The sequence below is a fragment of the Pleurodeles waltl genome, chromosome 4_1 (assembly GCF_031143425.1).
Source record: "Pleurodeles waltl isolate 20211129_DDA chromosome 4_1, aPleWal1.hap1.20221129, whole genome shotgun sequence".
Classification (NCBI taxonomy): Eukaryota; Metazoa; Chordata; class Amphibia; order Caudata; family Salamandridae; genus Pleurodeles; species Pleurodeles waltl.
Window position 1 is genome coordinate 493390307 of NC_090442.1, and position 25606 is coordinate 493415912.

The 25606-nt window shown below is 43.8% G+C and overlaps 1 long non-coding RNA gene across 1 annotated transcript in view; it reads right to left on the reverse strand.

Annotated features, from left to right (window-relative positions):
- The window catches only part of LOC138288529 (uncharacterized), a 54260-nt gene that overhangs the window by 16693 nt on the left and 11961 nt on the right, over positions 1 to 25606 (reverse strand). The window lies entirely within an intron of this gene.

Below are 25606 nucleotides of genomic sequence, written 5' to 3' on the forward strand. Positions count from 1 at the left end.
CACCAGTAGTACATTACATCTTGTATTTAGGTTAGCTGCCTATTGGCTTTAAATTGGCATTAGACATTACATTCTGTATTCAGTTTAGCTGCCTATGGGCTGTATAGTGGCGTTAGACATTGCAGTTGAGACATTGCAGATGAGCTGTGTTTTTCCACATGGTAGACCAAGCTGTGTTTTTCGTATTTTGTTCTCACCGAACCCTAGTGTGATAAGGGAGCATATATTTTGTGTTTTTTCCCCTCTACCCAGCCTTGGGAAGGAACGAGCTTTAGAGACTTGGCCACCCTCCCAAGCTTGTTCTTTTCCAACTCTGATCTACAGTAACCAGCATGTTTTGACTATTAGAGGAAAGGACCTGTTAGCAGGCTTTTTCATTATAAAAGGTGTCCCTGGGCAGCAGCGAGGGGGAATTGTCCGAGACTTCAGCCAGGAGCGGACGTTAGCTGCCTGACCTCCCGTATGGGTGGAAAATCTCTTTCACACAGTTGAACTGGAGTCATCAACTTGCAGGCATGAGAAAGATGAAGAACAGTGATAGGCCCTACGGTGATTAATTTTGACTTTTATTCTTTGCTTTGAAGTTATGCTATAATATAATCACATATATTTGCTATGTACATTGCAATTGAGAATCACTGATATATTTTCCTTTCATTGCTGTGACTACATTTAATTGTGTGCCTCCAACCTACTAATCTCCTTTCTCAGGAACCTCGTGGTGAAGTAATAATAAATGTCTTCTTCAAACTAAGAAGTGAATTCCAGAGATTGTTTTCAGCTCGGTCATTAATGAAAGCAAAACATTTTGTCCAGTCGGCAGTCTGGGAGTGGAATTGGAGATTGGAGGTGCATGATTTAAAGGTGTAATTGTTTTTTGTTGTTTAGGGATTTAAAGGAAGCACGGCAGACCATGTTTGGAAATGCATGTGAAGTTAAACTGCCTTATGGTGCTGTGAGAAACATGTTTTCTTGTTTATCAGGACTTTCTAAGTCTTGGGATGAGTGCTTTTGTTCTTGACAGAAGGGTTTAGATACTTTTGTCTGCTTACAGAAAAATGCCTGAGAGATGTAAGCAGTTAGAACATGAAAATAAGAATTTACGTGAGCAAATTAGCCAGAACAAATTATTGCAAGATAAAACTGAAATCTATAAAGCTGTTGCAGGAGAATCTGGCTTTTCCCATTCCAGTAATGAGGAGGTTAAAAAAGGTGGGAGCCAGTGTGAGTCTCATGAGCTGAGCGTAGATCTCCGTTAGCATGGGCAGCCCACAGTTTTTGGCCGGAGTTGAAGTGCATTCTTTAAAAAATTACACTGAGCACGAAGTTGACAATGTTATATTCAGACTGCTTTTGCAAAGTACGATGTGTAAAATTAATTCAGACAAGGCAGAGGTACTGTCACAAAATGTGCAGATTATGGGAACTCAGTGGAATCCAAAAAATAGACAGATGTTGTCACAGGTAAAAAAAAAGATTTGAGAGATTCTTATTATTTGCACTAAGCAAGAGACACCGAGTTTCAGAAGCTTGTTGATTTTTGGAAACAGTATAGCCCTCATCTGAGTAAAATCTTAACACTTTGGTACAAAGTAACTAGGAAAAAACATGAGTTTGAAGGGAGTGAGAAGCAGCTGCGTGTTTTTGATTTGGCAAATGAAATAATTCAACAGACTTTAGATTTGTGCACAGTGCAAGAGGGAAACACTGATTTACTTGTAAATCAGGAACAATTTGCCACCTTGAGTATGTGGCAGAAACAGGGGAGGACAAGGGTGCCCCTGGGGTTTTGGATTAGAAAACTATCTGACTTTGTGGAGCGCTGTACTCCTTTTGAAAAACAGCTTTTGAGTTGTTATTGGGCTCTAGTGAATATTGAGCAAATGACATTAAATGATAACGTAATTCTGAAATCTGAAATATCAATCATGCAGTGGGTGATGAGTTCACCTAAATCTCACAGTATGGGACAGGCACAAGAGGCTAGTGTCATACTTTGGATCTGGTACATACAAAACAGGGCTTGAGTAGGACCTACAGGCACTACAGCCCTACATGAACATGTGTCACAAGCCCCTTTACAGGATGAGAAGAGGGTGCAGGGAGTACCACAGCTAAAAGAGTCACTAGTGAAATTGAGTGCACCATTTGAATTCATGTCCCCTGAGGATAGAAAGCGTGTTTGTTTGACTAATGATTCATTGAAATGCATGGGTATTAAAAGACAATGGAAAGCAGTGTTATACAATCCAGTTACTGAAAAGTTGTTGTCTACCACAGGAGAAGGAAAAAGTAACCAATATGCAGAGTTGTACTATGTGTGTCAGACTTTAAAGCAAGAGCTGCTTGAGATGTGTCATTTGTACACTGATGCTTGGTTCACTGTTAATGGATTAGCCGTTTGGTTTTCCACCTGGCTTGTATATAACTGGTTAAGTAATTCAAAGGAGGTGAGGAGCAAAGAGTTGTGGCAGGAAATTTGGGAAATGTTAAAACAGAGCATAGTCATGGATGCTCATTGTCCCATTGACTCATTAGAATGCTGGTGCAATTCCATTGCAGAGGTTAAAGAGAAAAGTGCAAAGACAGAAGTGTCAACTCAGAATTCTGACTTGGTGGGGATGAATAAGTGGGTGCACCAGAAATGTGGACATCTGTGAGAAAAAGCCACTTACAGGTGGGAAGAGATTAGAGAGAAGCACATTTCCCTAGATTTGATAAAAACTGTGATTTTGCAATGTCATATTTGTCAGCACACACAACAGAGATCTGTCCCACAAACAGTCAAAGATCAGTTGGGGAAAGGAAATCTACCAGGACAGATATGGCAAATTGATCAGGTTTTAGGGGGAGTGATTGCTGCAGATTACTAAGGAGAAATCAAAGTTATTCGGATAACTAGAAGAATGTGATTTATTCATACAGATTGGAGACAGAATTGCATAACTTGTCATAAGTGCAGTGAATGGAGGCTTGGTAAGGAAGGAGTCTGTCCCAGCCCTTCTGACAGTGCAAGGAAAGGGAAGCTGTGGTGCAGCAGCTGAAAACCTCAGAGCTAAGGTGTGGGTTGAATCCCCAATTGACCCTCCAGAACCTGCGGAAATTAAAACAAAGGGCCCCAATAACGTCCTGCTGATTATGAAACAAGGAAAAAAGAAAGGAGGGCACATTTCAGGTGACAAATGTTATATGCAAGAAAAGTCATACTTTTTTCTTTTGCAGATCCTACTACGACACGCCACTGACCATGAGTGTGCTATGTGGACTCCCTTTAGGTGTTTGCGTGTGGGGTCGGGGGAGGGACCGCACCCCCAACCTGAACCTGATTGATTAAAGTACAAACCCCATAGATCCATTTTGCGCAACTGGCGCCTTTGGTTCAAGTTCTACATGGGATCAATATAAAGTTTGTCAACTTGGTTGATTACATTCTTCCAATTGAACTAACTCATGGCTTATTGTTGGATGACTGCTGCCAGTCTCACTAAGCAACATTGCCAATTAACTGTCTGTTTTTTCGTGTGGAAACCTGACTTTCACTTAAACTTGCTTATATGATTTATTTCAGTATCATAAGTGAACGTTAGGCAATAATTTTTCTCTCATTACTGCTGTTAGCAGTTTAAGGGTATGCCCGCGGATGATCTTAACTAGGATCCCAAAGGAATTAAGTGCTTGTGCTTTGTTCTTAATCCTTTCCCTGTGACATGAATAATTCCCTCTTGAGTCTATCCTGAGCCCTAAATACCTATACGTGGCCATTTCCTCTATTATCTTTCCGTTTAAATGTCACTTATGTTGATTAGAGGGTCTGCAGTTGAGTACAATAATTTTTGTTTTATTCTGCTTTATATCCAGCTCATTTGTTTTTGTATACCCTTCTAGATTATTCATTTTTTATACCTATTCTGGAATTGCTAAGCAACAGCCGGTCATCTGCGTATAGCAGGTTGGATAATTGATAACCCCATGGGTGGGTGGATGAGCAGACAGGCTGTTTAGCCTTGTGGTGAGGTCTGCGATTTAAAGATTAAAGAGAATTGGTGCTAAAACGCAGCTGTGTTTAAAACCAACTGTTTAAAACCAACTGTTGTTTTGACATCCCTGGATAAATAGGAACCATCCCCAAGTTTAACCTTCACCCATGTATCAGAGTACAGTAATCTAATAGTGTTTAAAATGGTTGAGGGAAGCCCCCATTGCTGTACTTTTGCCCACAGATTGCTATGAGGTACACAGTTGAAGGCCACTTTTTAAAGTCAATGGAGCACAAATATAATGGGATCCCTGGTACCTTTTGCTCTATTGATGGTCAGACCCAGCACCACGAGGTTTGTTATTGTACCCTGGTTTTTACATAAAACCTGTTTGATTTATTGGTAGTCTGCCCTTATATACCGCCCAGGACTCTAATTGCTGTAACAGGCATACAGAAAAGTATTTGAGGTCCACATCTAGGAGGGCAAATAATCTGTAATTGCTTGGAGAGGCAGCCATTGCCCCCTTAAATATAGGGTGGATTATTGAGCGCTTCCAACTAGCAAGGATGATTCCAGTTGACAAAACATAATTAAACATTGCAGCCAAGAAATCCACCCATCCTTTTGCTGACTCTTTAAACAGTGCTTGTGGTAGTCTATTGGGGCCAGGTGCACAGTCAGTTTGTGATCTCCCGATGATCTTTGTTACCTCTGATGCTGTAATCACCAAGGTGTTCAAATCGAGAGATTCCTGGGTGTCATTCATCAATTGAGCTGGCACAACTATTCTGGTGGGGCTTTCCCTAATAATGTGATTTCAAGTGACTAACCCAGGCTTCTCCGGTTGTATTAGCGTTATGGGCTGCTTTTGGGCCTTTTTTTGATAGTTTTAATCAATTTATAAAAGCATTTTGGATCTGGTAACCCTGATGCATAGTACACTTTGTTCCATAGTGTTTCTTGCTGGAGAATTTTGAAAGACCATATTTCCTTTTTTAGGAGCTTCCTTTGCTCCCGGAGTGTGCTTGATAATGTTCCATCCTTGGGAGATTTCCTACATGCAGTGCTTTCCTTATGCGCACTGCGCATGGCATTAATTAATTATCTGTGGGTTATGGTCACTTTCTGCATGGTCCAGGATTCTAAAATCACTCACCTGCTTATACAGTGAGGGATTAACCAGCGTGTAATCTAGGTCTGATAGCACCTTTCAAGAAGATCTTGTCCATGCAGGGGGAATAGCAGCCGGATTCCGTCCATTTAGGGTGAAAAGGCCGGCAGTCTCATACGTCTTTATTAATTTCTCTCCAATTTTGACTTCCTTTATGTTCGATGGAATAGTTTGACCTGGGACTTGGTGGAATGTTCCAAGTGACTTTGCTTTCATCTGGACGCTTGTGTGTGAACGCTTTTGTTTGCTTTGTGTTCCGAATGACTCAGCTTTCATATGCCCCTGATTTTGTCCCCTTAGCATTCCACACAACTCTGCTTTATCGTCTGGATGCATTTATGTCTATTGTCTGCCTTCCTTACCGCTGTCTCTCTGCCAAAAGTCAATTTGGTTGAAGTTTACAACTTACTGCATAACTATTGATGAGGTAGTACCCTCATGACGTCCAACATAACTGGATTAAAAAAAAAACATGAATATAGGCACCTGTGGGAAATATAGTTTTAATGTTCTGCATGCACAGGAAATCTTCTTAAATGATGTGCAATTTCAGCATGTAATCTAATCTCTTGCAAGAAGATTAAACATTCCCAGCCCTTATCAAATCCATCTCTCACCAACATTGCAATCCTCACTTGATGCCCAACAGGTCACATTATACCTATTTCAGCATGATTATAAAACTTCTGGGATATGTGGTTCACATTCAGATAATTTAAAGTCCTCACTTGTGTTCATGTGTGTATAAAAATGGTTTGTGTGTTCTCTGTGAACAGGGATATTTGGGATATGTTCCAATGGTTTTATCACATTGCAGTGTTTCCTTGAATAAGAGGAATAATATTGGTTAGAGATGCTGGGTTTCTCACTCTTGGTTTTGGATATTATTGAACTCAGACATTAAGTGGGCCCGCAGCACTTACAGTGCCACCCACTTAAGTAGCTCTGCAAATATGTTTCAAGCCTGCCATTGCAGCCTGTGTGTGCAATTTTGAACTATAATTTTAACCTTGCAAAATAAACCTTTTGCCAGGCCTAAACCCTCCTTTTTAATATATACTAATCTTTCCTAGGTAGGCCTTAAGAGCCCAGAGGAAAGGGTGCAGTGTGTTCAAAAAGTGGGACATGTACTTTTAAGTATTACATGTCCTGGAGTAAAAAATTCTAAATTAATTTTTCACTACTGCAAGGGCTACCTCTCCTATGCGAGAACATTGAGTTGCCTTAATACATTTAATTGGTGATAAATTGTAATTGAGAACAGGTAGACAGAGCAAGTTTAGTGTCTAAAGATTTGTAATAAAAAGCCCTTTTTAAGGTAAAAACTGATTTGTATTCACATTTCTAAAAATACTACTTTTAGAAAGTTGTTTTTTTGGGTCCTAACCGTTTGGTGCCTGCAGACTGTCCCTGAGTCACATGACAAGGTGTAGATGCCACTTGATCCTTGGGGATTACTCCCTGCTGGTTGGACAAAAGGAATCTTTGTGGTGGCAGGATGGGCCACTCTAAGTTAAGAAGGGAGAGGAGCCATCACTTACCACACTTGAAAATCACAAAGGCTCTGTCTGAGCACTCTCACAAAGGATTTAATACTGCTCTACTGTGACATCAGACAAGCTGGGACCAAGGCAGGGAGGCAGGAAAATCCAAGCATCTCTTGGGTGAGGGGTGGAACCTCTGAAAGCATCTCCTACTTCAAAGTGGATATCAGGTATAAATATTGCACTTCAGATAACAACTCTTCAACACACCTCCGGACCTGTGATATACTCAGAAGGACTGCAGTACTGCTCTAACACAACTGCTACTGTGCTGCCTTGCTGCCTGATTGAAGGACTGAGCCAGCTTCTTAAATCCAGGACCACCAGACTGACTGAGTTGGCTGCACTCCTTACCAGAGCCTCAGGGACAGAAGGCTCTAACCACCTTGAACCCAGCACCTGGACTCTGTCTGCAGTGGGTCCTGCCCCTCAGTCTTGGACTCTTGGAAGTGGGCTGAAGGTGCTCTACCAGCCCAGCTGTGGACCCCATCAGAACCACGCTAAGTGATGTGAAGCCCTGCAAAGACTTGCCCCACAGTCTCATTGGGATTGATGCCCAGCAATGAAAAACCCCACAATGCCTCACTGCACAGCTGTCAAATACAACAGAGCTGATGTAATTTGACACAGGGCCACACCAAGGTTCACTGCACAGCTTACCAGAACTGACATAAAGTCCCACAAAGCTTTGCCACACAGCTTCATTGGAACCAAAGCCAGATGAAGTGAAGCCTGCAAAGCAACGCCGTGCAGAAAGTGCACCAGGATTTAAGGTACTTTGATCAGCAGGCCTAACTGGGTCCCTGTAACCGGCCTTAATCCATCATGGTAGGCCTGAATTTGTGACATTGTCCCGGTCCAAACCAACCAGATAAGCACATTTGGCACTTTGCACTTTTTGGAGCTATATGCAAATCTCTGATTCTACTGACTGAATTGTTGTCATTTTGGTTCTGTATAACTTATTAGATTGTGCTCTATTCTTCTAAATTGGTGTGAGATTTTTCTTGAATTGTGTTTTCACTTTATTGCTGTTTGAAGTGCTGCATAAATAGTTTACACTTCGCCTCTGTTCTGTGCTAAGCTACTAGAGGGTTGAGCACAGGTTCTTTTGGGAATTGCTTATGACCTCAAACTGACAAGGACTGTGGTTGCTGTTTGAGTATTGTTTCACCCCCCTCAACCAGTAACCCAATTTCTTACTTGGACTATGAACAAACAAATTTAAAAACATATTTTTTCAAATGGAAAATAATTTTGTGAATGTATCTATGTACTAATGGGTCAGTTCACAAAATTCCGAACTGTGTTGATTAGCAATCCGACCTATCTCATCAATAGTTATGAAGTAAGTTGTAAACTTCAACTTAATTGGATATTACCACAAGGATGGTGGCTTGCTGGGGTTAATAGACCACCATGTCGGTGATTGCATTTATACACTGTAAACTTGTTTAAAATAAATTTTTAGGTACATTTAAAAAGAAAAATGTATTATTATTTTAAGTTTCTTTGAGAGTTGACAGTGGTCCACTGGATCATTGCCTACTCCCCAATATTTATTTTACATTCACAAAGAGGAATGGGTCTCTGAAGTACTCCTTTCATTATATGACTGTGTTTCCACCCCAACTTGGAAATTTTGGTTGCAAAACACTGAAACATACTATCACGAATCACTAGTTGGGAGGGACTACTTAACAGGCTCTTTGCAAACAATGATTAAATATGCCTTTTGAAACGCACTTGTGATTCCATAACATGTTACTGAATTTAAAAATTGGTTTTGTACATTAAAAAACCCTTTTGATCTCGCAAACTCTGTGATTTTGCAAATCCCATGCCTTGAGTATGCAAAATGGTTTTGTCCATCTAGCCCAATGTTCAGAAAAACATTGGTTTCTAATATACTTAAAACTTGATTTCTTGGTAGAAGTAATTCATGCAGTTCAAGGAGGATAAGTATAGGCTCCAGAACCAGAGATATGAGGCTTTATAATGTGTGATATGCACTCATTTATTTTGCATGAATGGGTGCGAGAACATGAGCTCTGGAGCAAAAGACTTTAATTATGCGAGTCTAAAAGGATGAGAAACATGAAGACCAATTAACACTAAGAGCCTGATTTAGAGTTTGCCAGACGGGTTACTCGTTACAAATGTGACGAATATCACCTCCACCATATTACGATCTCCATAGGCTATAATGGGAATCGTAATACAGTGAATGTGATATCTGTCACGTTTGTGATTTTGAGCCAAACTCTAAATCCGTCCCTAAGTGATTGCCTCCCTCTCATATCAAGTAAATGTTTCCTGACTTAGACCTTTCGATAAAAATGTGCTTGCTTTGGCATCCAATGGTAAGAATAAAGTAAGAAACAAGTGTAAAAAATGTTGAAATTTCTACTCTTGTTGTCATTGCCAACATTAAAGAGCAATAATGTGTCCTATCCAATTTTTACAACTGTGCAGTAGAACTGCCAATTTTTACACTTTTGAGTAACACCTCCGGTATACTCCCAATGCCACTTCAGCAATTACGGGCTAGGAACAGCACACATTTTTTAATTTTAATTACGTTTTCATTTCTTTCATTTTTAATTATTTAATTCTCAACTCTCTGCCTTTGTAAAAGGATCATCCATGTAAGGGCTTCCCTCGGCTCTAAAAGGCTGAGTTATTGGCTTTGTAAATACCATTTAAAAGCAAATATCAATACCCACATGCCTGAAAGGCCCGCAATATTTTAATGGATTTTCTATTAAATTAAAACACATTCTAAATTGACTTTAATTGTGCATGCATGCATCATAACATATGCATACATGTGTGCCATGAAGCCTGGGTGTGCATACTTTGTGATGCATGTCAGCAAATTGCCATGTTAGATGGGTAAATTAAAATGTAAAAAAGTTAAAAAGGCGTGCATGTGAAGTATAGAAAAGGAAGGTAGCGGCCCCATAGCACTTTGTTGCTTGCCAAGCCCTCCTGAAATAATAGATAAATACATGATAACGTTTATTAAAAATCACGTTGGGAGCGGGATTAGAATGGGGAGCAAACAACTAGTGGAGTGTGAAGAGAACACATTGTGGAAGCTGTGGAAAAAGATCGCAGAGCAAGCAAAGAATCATATGTACTTCCAAAGAGTGTTGAATACAAAATAAAACAATCAGTGGAAAAGCAAATTGATCTAATATGTAGTGATCCTCGAGCCTCACGGTTTAGACATATTTACCCGGTCTTCAAAACCCAATAGGGTGAAATACGTTATAAATTTCATGTGCTGGGTCGTGGAGTGCAAGGCAATGAGTCTTAGAATTGCTTCAAAACGTGACCAACAATTAAATCATCTGTACAGGGAGGCACATTGTAGTCTCCCATTGTGCATCCTGAAAATTCAGTATTAAAAACCGCATAAGAAATCCTTTTAGCTTCCTCTCTTTCCTGGAATGCTTCCCAGAAACAAAATATAGAACTAATTTATGATCTTTCATGTGAAATATCATAAAAAATAGCGTTGGTGCAAATCATCCACTGTTTTAGAATTCTACTTATTGTGTGACCTGCAAACCAAACTTGTGATGTTCTTGTAGTCACTTCACCAAAATGCCAGGGGTCGCGCAAGTGACATCATGCGCCCTTTGACCTCCACTTATACTCACTCACTCACACACACACATACATACTTACACGTGCACACAAAATCACACTCATGCATAAACACACTCTCACCCACAAGGACGCATAAAGCATACATTTAAAAGCATTTTTTACTTAGCTGCCACAGAATGGCATATTCCAGCTAATTGTACTCCATTTTCATTACACTAATAGTGAATAATATTTTATTATTCACTACTAGATTAATACGAATTGATCAGAAAGGAGAAGATTGGAACACCACCCGACCTCCATGAGGAGGAGCTGCCACTGTGTTGCTGGTACTGAATTTGACACCTCTGAAGCCAGGGGTGGCAAAGGCAGTGCCAGGGTTTGAAAGTGCAAGCCAGAGGTCACAGCGGCGACCCCTAAATGATGTCCATGATGTTGCTTCTCCCACGAACTGACAGAGCACGGAGTCAGTCTCTGGCCTGGGTTGAACAATAATATCCAAGGTGTTTAATTTTCTCCCAGCCTCCAGCTGGTGTCCTTGGTATGCAGCCAAGTTCTTCATGCAGTGATCTACAGCTCATAGCCCCTAGAAGTATGAAACAGACTAGTGATGTGATGAGCTGTTGAAGCACAAGCATGAGCTCCAATGACACCAATTCCAAACCTAAACAATCCGAACTACTCAGGTACACTGTTGCACTGGACTCAAAAAGTAAGGCACAACCTGAGGAGATACTCAACGTTAATGTAAATTGAGTTTGATGCGGACATTAGTATCTTAAAAGCAAACGGTGACAAACCCCACGTCCCACAGAAGAGGACTAGCATCATGCCAACACTTGATGAAATAACACTTTGACTAAGCACTTGCTGTCTACCATCACAAACACATTTTCTTATGAATTAATGTTTCTATTAACAACAGAGGTGAATTGTGTGGAGACAAGCGCTTAACTTGTGCTTGTTGTTTCTGGTGCAGAGCACTGGGACTTATTTTTGAGGCCTGCACTTATTTTACTGCCTCAAGCATTTACTGCTAACAAAAAATACATATGGGAAAGTCGGAGGAAGAGAAAAATCGAAAAAGCATCACAATGGGAAAAAGCATAAAGCTGCAAGAGTGACCTGAAGGAGCAGGGTGTGGCTTTAAATGGATCGAAGAGGCCTGAGGTGACTTCAGGATTACGCAACCTCAGTATTCTGTGTTTGCAAATTTAATTGCAGCAGCCGCGTGTTTAAGTGCAGAGCTTTTGGCACCAGCATGTTTTTATTTACAAATTAAGCACTGGTGGAGACAAACCTTTCCAATCAGACCATGAACTTTTACTTGCCATAAGTAGACAGTCATACTCTCCAAACAAGACGCACTGCTCAAAATCAATAATGTTACAATGTATCTTGTGAGGAAGAAGTAATTGATAAATTGTAAACAAACACTTCCCTGCCAGCAACAGAGGGCTCTTTGTATGTTATTGTAGGCACCAAGAGCAGAGAGAGGTCATACTTACATAACTGTGAGCCTCTAGGGGTCTGCAAACAAAGGTCTCTCTATGTATTATAACAGCCTTTTGCCGTAAACAGAGAAAATTTGTGATGTGGCTTGGGAAACATAAGATCACATCCAGAAGCAATAGTAATCCTGAAGAAACAGAGGCTGAAATATGAGCAAAAAAAAACATCTTTCAGCACAGGCAAAATTAAAGAACACATTTTGGAAGGAAGTTCTGTGTCAGATAACTTAATTACAGCTCTGATGATCAGAGCCAGTGCTTTTCTTTGTCACTAAACAACTCAGAAAGGCATCGCAAATGTATCCAAAGGCTGCTACTGAGCATTTACTGATGATGCTGCTGTCATTGATTTCCTGGATCTAAAAAAGAAGCAGACACAAGCAAAAGTAAGGTGGTTGTCTATAGAAGGAACTGACCACCATGTCCTAGATACGGGTTATTCAAAGTTAGAGCAGTTGTTATGTTATATTATCTTATTATGAGTGTTTGCATAGCACACATATCATCAAAGGAAATATCAAGATGCTAGAGCAGATCTGAGCTCCTAGGTGAACAGCCAGGTATTCAGTTTCTTGTGCAATTCGAGTAGAGATGTGGAGGTCCTGATGTGAAGGGGAAAGCTGTCCCATGTTTTTCCAGCAATGTAGGTAAAAGAGTGACCTCCTGTTTTGCTTCATCAGATGCATGATATCTGCGTGACTGCCCATAGTTGGGTAGTTGGTTGGTGGAAATTAAGGTGGTGGTTGAAGCAGGCAGATGCAGCGTTCAGGATGGTTGTGTAGGTGTGGATGAGCAGTTTGGATTGGTAACTCTTCTGGATGAGCAGTCAGTGCAGCTCTCTGAGGTGGGGTGTGGTGTGTGCGCTGTGGAGAGTGTTGAGGATGAGCCTGGCTACAGTTTTCTAAGTATTCTAAAGTCTTTATATTATTTGGTTCAAGATAAGGTGCACTGATGTAGTTCAGTCTGCTGGTGATGAGGGTCTGAGTGACCATGCATCTGGTGTTTGTGGTGACCCATTTGAATATATGAGGGCATAGGTCGGATAAAAAAGAAGGAAGAGGTTATGGGATTCACCTGTTTGGTCATTGTGAGTTTGTCATCCAAGATGATTCTGAGGTTTCTGATGTCATCTTTGGTGGTGGGCATGGGTCCAAGTTAGAATGGCCACAAAGAGTAGTCCCATGTAGATCTCTTGTTCCTGAAAATCAGGACTTTCATTTTGTCCTTGGTGGGTTTTAGACAGTTCTGTTTCGTCTAGCTTGACATGTAGGTTGTGAAGTTGGTCCTAGTAGTGTGGTCGTTGTCTATGAGGGAGAGGGTGAGCTGAGTGGTGTCTGTGTAGGAGACAATGTTGAGTCTGTGAGATCCTATGATATGGCAAGTGCTGTTATGTAGACGTTGAAGAGGATAGAGTTCATTGATGACCCTTGAGGGACTCTGCAGATGAAGCTCTTGGGTTCGGGCTCTGATGTTCAGTGGAGGCTGAGTATAAATGCTGATGCAGGAGAAGTGGCAGTGAGCAGTCCTACTGTTGGGTGAGGTGTGATGTGGAGGCATCTGTCATGGCAGTGTCCTGTGTTGAGTGGTTGCAGGTGGGAGGATATGTAGAGGTGTGTCTGGACAGACCAGGGTCCGGGGCACTTGCACGGTCGAGGCATAGACAGGTTTGCCTCTGGTTTGTCTTTTGCACTCTGGCTGCATGTGCCCACCATTAGGTGGGACCTAGGAGGGGGGAGTAGTGCAGTGGCACACTGCGGGCAAGGGATTGACAGGCCACATAAGTGGGAGAAGGCACATGAAGTTGACACAGGAGAACAGGTAAAAAACAGGGTGAGGTGGGAGGTGGATGAGAAGGAGGCCAGGAGAGAGGGGTGATACCAAGCAGGAACAGTGGCAAACAGGCAATGATGGAGAGAGTCAAAGGAAAAACAAGAACGGAAAGATGAGCAAACACACAACAAGGGGTGATAGAGAGTATAAAAGGAGAAATGGGAAACATACAATTGAATGAGAGAGAGTGAAAGGAAAAACTTGCAACAGGAGAGTAAAAGAAAAAATAGGCAGACAGCCAACACAAAGTACGAGTGAGAGTTAAAGCACAAACGGGCAAACAGGTAACAAAGAATGAGAGAGAGTAAAAGCAAGACAGGCAAGTAGGCAAAAAAGAGTAAGAAAGGAAAAGTGAGCCAGCAGGCAATGAAGAGTGAGAAAGAGAGTAAAAGTAGAACAAGTGAAGTAAGGTGCATAAAGGAGTGACAACTAAATAGATGAGTTCAACAAATGAGGAGGGACCTCAAGGCACAAGGTCATGTCTGAAAGGGCCTTAGACCAGTGGGGGGAAAAGTCAGGTAAGTAGAAGCTGAGTCCTCCATGCACAGGACAGGGGTCCAAAGAGGGGTTTGAACACAACTGATCAGACACAGGTAATGGCCTGTGCAAAGGGCTGCTGGGACAAGCTCATCCCAGACATAGGCAGGGTTGGCCTGGTCCAGAAAGTAAACTAGACAGCTAAAAAAGTGGCTCATGTTTGTAAACTGTTTTGAATTTGTAAAGACTCCCTGTTACAGCGTTTTGCAAAGTATGGAAGACTGCATGGATTTGAGCTTCCTGCACACAATGCTTATTTTCACATCTGGGACACCCAACAGTAAAAACCAGCCCAGCAGCTCATAAAACAGGCCAAAATATGGCCCCACTCACTCAGCTGTCAGACCAGCTCATTTGACACTGCCTGATTGCCCTACAGGCCAGTCTGACCCTGGACGTAGGCAATTTACAGAACAGTATTAGGGACTGTTATCTCTGTATACAAGACACAAGTTGTTGTCAGGGCAGGATGTTGGGGAAGCTGATCTCTGTACACTTGGCATAGGTCATTGTGAAGGTATGAGTGTGGGTACTGCTCTTTTACTAGCATAAGCAGACATTTCCAGAGCAGACAATTGTCTCCAGTTGCTTCCCATCCATCAAGGGTCATCTCCAGAGCAGAGAATGTTGAACAGATTAGCTCTATGTACCAGACACCAGCCATTGACAGATCAGGGGATTGTGTGCAGCTTAGTTCCCTACAACAGGCACTATCCACTGGCAGAGTGGAAGATTCTGAGTAGTTTAGCTCTTTATTCCAGTAAACAGCCATTGTCCAGAGCAGGTGATTGTGAACAGCTTATCTCCCTGTGCCTTGTTTTAGCCATTGGCAAAGCAGAGGATTGTGGATGGTTTAGATCAATTTACAGAATTCTGGCTGTTATAAGATCAAAGGTTTGGACACAGCTGGCCATTATTATTGCAGTTAAAATGTATAAGTGATACAATTCACAGAAGAAGAGAACAAGACATGGGGTGTCCATAGGGTGCAGGAACGGAATGATCAAATAGTGCATACAAAGAGGGCATCACCTAGCTACTTTCACCCTCACACATAGCCTGCAGGCATGTAATGAGAGAACTAATTCAGACTCTTCCAGACATTGCTTCATCTTGATTTGCACAAGGGTATTATTGATGAAATAATAGTTGATCTCAACAGTTGGAACGTTGTTTTCGACATGATGGTGATAGAGCGATTAGAAAGTCACCATCATCTCTATGCTCTCCTGTTGTTATCCCAGTGCTTTATTTTACTGATTGGGAGACCTGCAGGCAGTGGCAGCTGGCATGTAGGCAGAGTGCTGGGGCGGGAACATGTGATGTTGGTGCAAGCATGCATGTATGCATGCAAGGTGAGTGGTGTAAATAAAAAGAAAAAGAAAAACACTTACCTTGGTTGCTGTATGACGTCCAATGTCCTCCACACTCTGGCCTCCTCTCTGACTCCAGCAAATTCCCTGAAGCAATCCAGGTACTGCTTTCATGCTGGTAACCAGCATAAAGAGGTGTCAGGATTGGAGTTAGCGGCCTCTCCCAGCACTCACAAGAGCAGTGGAGGCCTGTGCTTTCCCTAACCTAGCAGTCTTAAGACAGCTGGGTTAGGGAAGTTTAAAGTGTGTATGTCAGGCTGGCTATCACAAGACAGCCGGCAAAAAAGACGTGTAAACTTTAAACTTAAACTGGCACTGAGCAGCAGTGGCCCCACCCAGTCCCGAAACTCGGTTCAGGATGGGAGGATGGATCATAAATTGGCAATAAATAAACTTTATTACTAATTTATTTTTCATCCCTAGAGTGCATTTTAGGCAGAGAGGAGATGCTCATCTGCCCTAGCAGAAAAAATGGCCACTGCCAGCAGGTCCCAGTTATACTACTGAAATGCTTATATGAAGCAACAGAAGAAGCATAAAGCAGTAACAAGCACTGTTTGAATTAAATGTCAAGTAAACAATAGCCAATGCTTTACTTAATCATTCATGTTATTATTTGACCCCCAGCAAAGTCTGAAGCTTTTTGACAAAATATCTGAATCATTCTTCAAATGTATTGTCCATCACTCAAACTCCATGTTTAAAAACTGTTACTGATTCAATAAAGACAAGAGAAGTGGAAAGAAATTGTTAATTATGGCATGAAGTTGGTTTATTGGTTGAGAACCCATTTCAAGCAACAACCACAATACTTGTCATGGGGAAACACAAAAGTCACTAAATTAACTTGTGCTTAACGCTCTAGTAGCTTGGTATCAAAACAGCCAAGCTTTGCTTAGAGGCAACATCTAAAATATTTATTCAGCACACAAACAGTAATAAAGTGAAAAAACAACACAAGACAAATCCTAAACCAATGTAGGAAAAATTATGATTGATAAAATAAGACCAGAATGTAAAAACAAATCCAAACAATAGAACTGGAGTTATGTAATTTTAAAGTTTCAGGTAAATTGAATGCATAAAAGCACAAAGTGCCACTTGCGTCATCTGGTCATGCTAGACCAGGGGAAAGTCACAAGTTTAAGCTGACTGCGATGAAGCACAAGCTTGATACAAGGACCAGGTTAGTCCTGTTGAAAAAGTTACATTCTTAAAGTCCGGTGTGAAGAGTCCAGTTCTTTGTGGAGCAGGATGACTGGAGCAAGGAGAGCAGCCAGGCAGCATGGGCTGTTGTCGCTGTAGTATGAAGTGCTGGTTGCATGTCGCAGTTAGTGGTTGCTGGAGCTTCGAGTTGCCTGAAAATGCAGGCTGTTGCTATATGGTGAAGTGTAGGTCTTGTGTTGTCGGTCATCGCTGGTGGTGGCTGTGTTGTGTAGAGTCAGGTTCACCGGAGCTTCACATTGGTGGTCATCGTGAGCAGCAGAGTCTTGGCATGAATGGGCCTGTGGATGGTTGTGTTAGCATGTCTGACCTTCTTGATTTGTTATTATTTAGCTATCAGGGGACGTGTTAGAGGTTCGATTGACGTTTTGACTGCGCTTAGAGAAATTCCCACCCTAAACCCAATACAGCATAATTCATCATCAAACAAACAGTTAATATCTTTGGAGTCAGTAGCTTGTCACACACCATGACCCATTTGGTCATGAATAACCACACCTTTTAGTAAAAGTAAGAAAATTTATTTCCCTTCCCTAACGATGCTAATTTCACCTAAATTAGTCGCAAAATCATCAACCACAAATAAAAACAACACTGGTTGACAAATCTTCTAAAGAATCTCAATTTAATTAAAACATTGATAACTAACTCTTCTAACGCCACAGTACGAATTAGCAATAAAAGTAACTGCACAATGGAATAGCATACATTTGAGTTCAGCAACTGAGTAACATTTAACAGCAATTCTTAGCTAGTTAGGGTATCCCTCGCTAACCTCAGATTAGAAAAGCATGTTTGGGCTTCATGCAAAATATTTTAGTAAACATAAATTTGGAACACATCTAGCTATGGCTCTGTCAAAGCAGCAGTTAGTACCTAGAAACAAAAGACAAAATTTGCAAAAAGAACATTAGTATTTGTTATACCTCTCCACATATGGATCTGCAAGCAGTGATAATCTTCGTCAGTTGGACATCAGCTCGGTCAGCATCAGCAACAGGCCATAAAAGGGAATAGTTTGGAAATGAGGCTCTGAACTCTCCAAACAACTAGAAAGTAATGTCTAAGGGATCAGGCATACAGCATCAAAGTCTAAGCAATAAATCTTCAGGAACCGTTCGGCTCCGCCGGTAGGATAGAATGAATGAATTTCTAGCTCTGCGGTCAGTATAAGTTAAATTTGTCTATAGAACTTCCCATGTTTGCCATTGGTCAAATAATTGTACATTTGCAATTAGCCCAATAGAAGGAAAATATTAAATCTAAGATACAACTAAACAGTTTTTCACACGTCGATGACTGGCTCCTCTTCTCTTGCTTCCATCGTTAGGCTCGTCAGTAACATTTTAGTATCCATCTGTACTCAGGTCAGTTCGTCCATTGTTAGCTCCTGGGAACATTACTGTCTCACGTTTCTACTTATACATTTGTTGAAATACCTATTACACGATCTTCTAACAAGCAGTTCTCATGAGAAAGATATCCGCTAACATTTGGTGAACTAAGTGGAAAACAATACACAAATTATTTCTGTGACATATTTCTCACAATTTATTAGAACAGTACAGTTTAACATGAGGCAGTGCAACTAGGCCCAAACCTTGCTAACTTAAGGCCTACAATTTATAAAGTGAATACATACTGCAAATTTATTATTACATACTACTACTCCTTTTTCTTAGCATAAATACTTCAATTAATTTAATCACGCCTTTTCATAAAGATACTTCGTGATTAAAGGTGGCCCCTCAATTGGGCACATTTTCAAGTCACACATTATTTTTCTGTGTTAATCAATTTCTATGCATAATTATAATCAAAATACATGAATATTTTATTAGTAAAAATTCAGCGCTCACAATTGCGACCAACCCAAAACCAATTTTCCTTTCTTTACAGAAAGAGCTCAACTGAAGCCAGCTAAGGGTCCAGGGCCTGGGAAGGCACCTTTTGTGGGTCAGAAGGTCACTCTAGCAGAGGTTAGCAGGGTTGAGGCAGTTCCAGATGCAGGTCCAGGCAGGTTCAGTGCAGCAGGTCAGCTAAGCAGGTGCAAGGAGGCCTTTGGAGCTTGTTGCGTCCCACTAGCTCAGATTGGAGGTCAAACAACAGACCCTTTGAGTCACTCAGATTAACTTTGGATAAAGGAAACAGGTCTGTCCTTCCTTCTCAGACAGCAGAGCAGTACTCTGGTAGCAGGTGAGCAGTCCCCTAGGGAGCAAAACAAGAATCAAGCAGCAGGTCAGCCCTCTGGGAAGCAAGGCTGTTCTTCTTCTGTAATGTCCACAGGTCCAGAAGTGTAGTGAAGAGTGACTCTGGAGGTCCAATATTTATACCTGGTGCCAGCCTTTGAAGTGAGGATTCCATACACTACCTCTTCATCTGTGTCTGGAAAGTTCTTCCCTTTCCCTTTCAATACTCCAGGAAGTCTGGGGTGACAAAAGACTAGTGTCAGGTTCTCTTGTGTGTGCTGGAGACTAGCCCTTTGAAGTATAAGTTGAGGAAGGCATAACTCTGCCACTGTCATCCTGCCAGGATGGACCATTAATTGAACTGTGTAATATTTAGATTAAAAGACCTTTCTTTTTTCATAAAGAAACAAACTGGGCTGTTCAGTTCCCTATTGTGCCTGTTATTTGACTGATGAGTGCTGAGCCAATACCACCTCTCCCCCTCCCCCACAATACCTCCGTGAAAGTGTCAAATGTGCACAAGCAACACAGCTGGGGCTCAGCAGCCCTTGTCTGCCCTGTGGCCAATAAATGTGACTGACAAAACAAGCGCTTATGTCTTGATTCCCTGAACCCTTCCTGAAAGCATTATAAGCCTGTTTGCCTTTGAAGTGACTGCTCAGTCTATCATCTCTGCACTTGGGTACCCTCACTGCAGACTGTAGTGACATCTAAAAGAGCTAGAAATTACTTTGAACTCAAAGGACTCCACTTTATTTGCTATGTAGGATGAAAATTATGTATGTATTTTCTTCAGTAAACAAGCAACCCCATAAAATGTGTCTGATCTGGACCTTCTGAGAAAATGCACTCAGCCATCTACAGAAGGTGGTGCCTCCACTTTCTCCTGGCCAAGGCCCTATAATCTAAAATTGTACCCCAATTTATCCACAGACGCTGTGTCTGAAAAGACATGATAAATGATGACCGGGTGTCCATGGAGATCAAGATGAAACACAATGGAACCAGTGTGGTAACACTGCAAAAGCGGAACATGATAGAACAAACACTGAGAATCCAAAAAAGAAACCGAAGACTCAAGGCTAAGCTAGACACTGCACTATTTAGCGTTATGCTCATCGACGAAAGCTAATTGAAAACCACCCTCTTTACCTTAACGAATGACAGATCCCAGAGAGCGTATGTGCACACACAAACAGTCCCAAAAATCAGTCCCTTGTGTAGTGTCCTGCTGGACACGTTCTAGTGTTTTGCCAGCCACTCGGCTGAGGGCTGGCCTTCCATCTACACCCCACACCCACCCAACACAGGCGTCACCGGTCAGGTGACCCTGCCAATAAAAAAGGCCAGGCGCACGTGCCAAGGGCCAGTTACTAGCACCATGCCACTGTGTCTGCGTCTATCATTTTAGTAGCATGAGGGCCTAGGGCCCCCAACACTACATTGGCGATGAGGAGATCTGCCCCACGTGTGAGCCGGCTGCAGCAGCTGCCTGCCATGAGACTGACTGCCGAGAGGAAAAGGGGTGATGAGGCATAGCAAGCAGATACGACCAATGTCACGCCTTTACGCTGCCCACTAGATGACGGTGCGGTGCCCGGGTTGCATGCCCTGCCATCCTGGTAAAAAAAAAAAAAACAGCAGCTACCTGCCTGCTATTACCCCGAATGGCGAACAAACTGCCCAACACCCCGCCAGGGAGGAGGTGAGCATGCAGGCAGCAAGAGCCCCGCGAGGTGTGGAGGAAAAGGAGCCAAGCGTGATAAAAGCTCAGCGCTCCAACCTGAGCTGAATCGGAAGGGTCCGGCATCCCTTCCGACACTGTGTGCCCCCCCCCCATCGCCCATAAAACACGGTCCGCAGCACTGCCAGGAGGGCTGCAGGTGCGTGAAAGTCCAGCAAAGCATCGAGAAACAAGTGAACCACCCGTACCCCCAAACAATACTTTGGGAACGGCCTGGAAAGGCCGTGACACAGCCTGCAGCGCAAAGGACGGCTGCTGCGGCCACAAAGAGGGAGTCGCGATGGTGCTTCCATGCACCACGAAAAGAAAAGAAAACTGACCAGGGCCTCTGAAGCCTATGGCGCAGTCACACACCACAAGGAACAGTAAAGAGCATGGTGGCCCGCAGCACTAAGAAAGGAATGCTTCGGCCGCGAAGGAGAGAAACGCCGGTGGTACAGATATGTCCCCTGCCCCAAGCAATATTCCAGGAATGGCCTTGGAAGGCCGCAAACAGCCCGCAGCGCAAGGGAAGGCATGCTGCGGCCGTCGTGGGAGGTGCAGAGGTGCTGCCTCGCACCAAAATGGACTCCGGCCGCGTGGGCGAATGGCGAAAGGTGCAGACAGGCATGGGAGTAAAAGAAAACTGCCCAGGGCCGCCCCCCCTTCCCGACAGTAATGTGACAAAGGCAAAGACTGCCGCGCCCACAAGAAACCAGGAAAGTGCGAGAGTGCAGACACGCACCGCACTGAATAAAAGAAGAGTTCCCGGGAGCCGCCTCCGTCGGATGCCAAGTGAGTGCTGGCAGCACAGGCCTGCGACGGCCTGCACCAATGCAGCTGACCCCCACCATGGTATTCCTGCCTCCACACCGCGAGGCTCGAAAATTAACTTGAACTGCCCAGGGGGTCTCCACACAGCAAGTGCCTGCCTCCTACCACGAGGCTGTGTCTTTTGTTTGAAAAAGAACAGTGCAAAGGAGAAAAATAGCAAAAAAAGAAGAAAATGGCACTTACCTGCCGCCCCACCAGCCTGACAACTCCTCCGGCAGCATGCCCTCCTCACCGGTGTCTGCTTCAAACAAACAAGGCCTGGTGGGGAGAAACACTCTCTTCAACCTGAAAAGAAATGCACTAGTGGCATCCAGTGGCCAAAGTTGGTACTGCACCCTTGTTTCTACTTTAACAGGGAAACAAGCTCTGTTAAAGTAAAGTTTACAGTAACACCCCAGAGAGTGACTGCACATGACCAGCAGCGAGCCCGCAGAGGAAAAGGGCGCAGAAGACGGAAACGGCGCAGAAGATGGAAGCAATGCGGATGACGCTGCACAGGGAAGAAGAAGACTGCAGCTGTCCCAGCCAAGCTGCAAAAGTGAGGAATGGACTTAAGTGCCACGTGAGGCACGAGGAGAGCACGCATGGCCTGCGCAGCCCCTGGCGGCCATCCGCCGCCACCGCCGAAAGAACGCCACATGCCCCAGCAGTGATAGACATCACCGCAGGAAAAGAAAGGGACATGCCAGGCGTTAACAAAGGACGCCCGGAAGAAGAAAAAGAGACTACGTCACAGGTGCGCAGAGAGCTGCACCACCGAAATGTGATGACACGGGCAATGTCTGCGAAGATGGAGAGAGCACCCAAGAGCATGGCGTAACGCACGGGACAAGAGGCTGTGCCAGCCGGCCTTTCTGCAACACAAGATGGCCACCGTTGGCCCATCACACAGCAGGTCGAGAGAAGCGACCAACCCCTGCAAAGCACACCCAGGTTCAAGAAGAACCCAGTGCCGAGAAGGCACTGCCTTAAGGCGCAAGCACTGCGCCTTCAAGTGAAGAGGAGGCGGAAAAGAAAGTGACCCACCGTCACTGCCCTGAAACGGGCCAGAGACTAACCAAGGAGTGTCCAACCCCACACTGCCTCAAGACGGAGTCAGCAGCAATTCACAACAGGCAAGAGGAGAGTCGCACACCCTGAGTGGCACAACGCCACCACTGCAACTCAGGGAAGAGCCCCTAGTCCTTGGACAGGACAGGACCTTCAAAAGTTCCACACAAAAGGAAGGCAGGTGGCCAGACACCACAACAAAGGAGAAGAAAGCATGGCACAGCACCACACTGTTAAGAAGGAAGAAAGGAGATTGTGTGACATCACCTGTCACACTGCAACACCTGATGACCACAGAAGAACAAGAGTGGAAGATCAACAGGGTGGAGGTATGGAGGACTCCTGCCACAAAGGAAGAGTGCACCCACAGACAAGACAGACACCGGGGTGCGGTGACGTCACTGGAGACAGCTCAGCGGGAGTACCTGTAAGACGCCATGCGCGAACCGCGTACTTGCCCCAAACTTCACAGTTTGACCGTCCAAGCCACCTGTCACCGGCTGCTTAAAGCAGATGGCTTCACAGCTAGCATCTGCACATGAGGAAAAGAAAGACTGCACTAGCTATGGCGAAGTCCCTCCAGTCACCCTCACTCCAGCAACATCACTCGTCGTCCAGGTCTCCGAATGGTAAGCACCATCATTGCCATGTGCATCACGGTATCCATCAAAGGGGCAGTTAAATAACCAGACTGGAGTCCCACACCGTTGCTTTGATGCTCTAAAGAACCAGTCAACCAATGATCACCTGCTCACCCTGCCTGTATCCTACTATCAGTGGAAAGAGCAAGTTGTGACCCAGACCCATCTACCTCTGTGATTGCACGAGCGACTAGGCAGTGGCTCCTAGGAGGTCTTGCAGCTGCCCTGACGTGGCACACAAGAAGCTCCAGCGCAGAACACAAGCAGTCCCATGGCAACCCTGACAAGGGCCCTCCCAAGCGTGAGAGGACTTGACATTGCCCCACCGATGAAGTCAAGGAGACAGCAGGGCTGTGCAATGGAGACTCCAACAGGTCACAGCACACCAAGACTGTCTTCAGTGAATTAATGCACCAACAAGACACCCTCCTTGCAACATGAGAGACAATTTCCCTGAGACCATCTGAGAGCCCACCTACACCTGGTCCATGTTGGCAAGTGCCCTGACTACGAAACATCCACCCTTGTGGTTGCACAAATGACTTGACCGTGGCTCCTGTTGGAAAGCCTGCAGCGGCCCGCAGATGGCCCACACGCAGCCCAGAAAAGTCCACACCAATCCTGTGGCAAACCCATTGAAAAGGCCTCAAGGAAGTTCCAGAGTGAAGAACCCACAAACGAGAGGTGGTCTGAAAGCAGCTCTGCCAACAAAGTGCCAGGATGTACAAAGGCTTCAGAGGAGGACTTCACACCATGACAGATGTCATCCGTCTTCTACGGATTGGCCTTCATGAAGCCAGGATTTCTCAACAAGCATATTCACAGCAGACTCCACCAACCTTCTCAATTCGAATGACGCACCCAATTCGAATGATACGTCCAATTTGAACAAAATGAACTGTAAACACCACCAGCCTCGCCACGAGTGCTCACAGGGCTGAACCACAGTGCATCAGTGGACACTTAACCAACCATCTGACTGTCAGAGTCCGGACTCTATCCACACAGTGTTCATGCCCAGTTGTACCTGGTTAAATCATGGACTTGTGTGGAATCGTCCAAGTGCTCCCAGCTGCACCTGTCCCCTGCAACACTGCGGCCTGCCCTCTTGAGCCCGAGAGACTGATGGTGGTGTTTTTGTTACTGTGTTTTATTTTACAGGTTGGATTTTGTTTTGTTCCACAATAAAGTTTTGGAGGAATGTAGTGTCCTGCTGGACATGTTCTAGTGTTTTGCCAGCCACTCGGCTGAGGGCTGGCCTTCCATCTACAGCCCACACCCACCCAACAAAGGCGTCACCGGTCAGGTGACCCTGCCAATAAAAAGGGCCAGACGCACGTGCCCAGGGCCAGTTACTAGCACCATGCCACTGTGTCTGCGTCTATCATTTTAGTAGCATAAGGGCCTAGGGCCCCAAGCACTACACCTTGTACTCCAGCACCACTCGTTGTCCAAAATATTCATCACTCAATAATGCTGATGTAATGTACAAGACCAACAACAAACGTTAAGTGATGAAATTGACTTTATGTAAGAGTAAGTGCAGGGCCTCTTGACTACCAATGGGCATTTACAAAATGTGCAGATGTCTATGCACTGTCCGGGGCACTGGATTTATGACAAGGACACTACTGCGACTTCTCTTCAAAGGTTTTAGACGGTGCTATTGAACCGAGAATGCTACTGTAATAACAGCTGAGTTGAGACAATCTAACTTACCTGGTGAAAATGAACAGAAAAATTTATTGTGATGTGTAGGGATTTTAAATACACTTCAGCACGACTGTCTTCCCCCACTGCAGAGAGACCAGTGTGCACAAATTTGATGAGGAGAGCAGAAGCCAGGTTAGCTGAAGCTCTGCCTGTGCACAGGGGTTCGGGAAGGCTCTGGGGACCGCTGACCCCTTAAAGGTGAGGACAAAGCGTATTGTGATCCTCGTTCTACATTAGTGCTTCTCTTGTCAGTACTAAACGCAGATGTAGGTGTAATGTAACCCACATGCATTTTTTTTTATTGTTGAAGGCTTGTGTACCTGCATTGCACAATCAACGGAAATATATGTATTTGTGAAATTTGTGAATGTGTAAGAGAAGGCCAGAAGGGTGCCACATGCTATTAGTTAATTATTGTTGAAGGAAAGTGTACGTGTGTGGCACAATAAACGGACATCTATGTATTTATGAATTTGTCAGAGAAGGTTAGAGGGGCACAACATGCGATTTGTTTTCATTGCTGAAGGATTGTGTACGTGCATTGCACAAACAATGGCAATATATGTATTTGTGAATTTAAAGAAGGCCAGAGCGGAATCGTATGCGTTTTTTTATTTTTTTTAGGTGAATGATTGTGTACATGGGTTGCACAATCAAATAAAATGTAC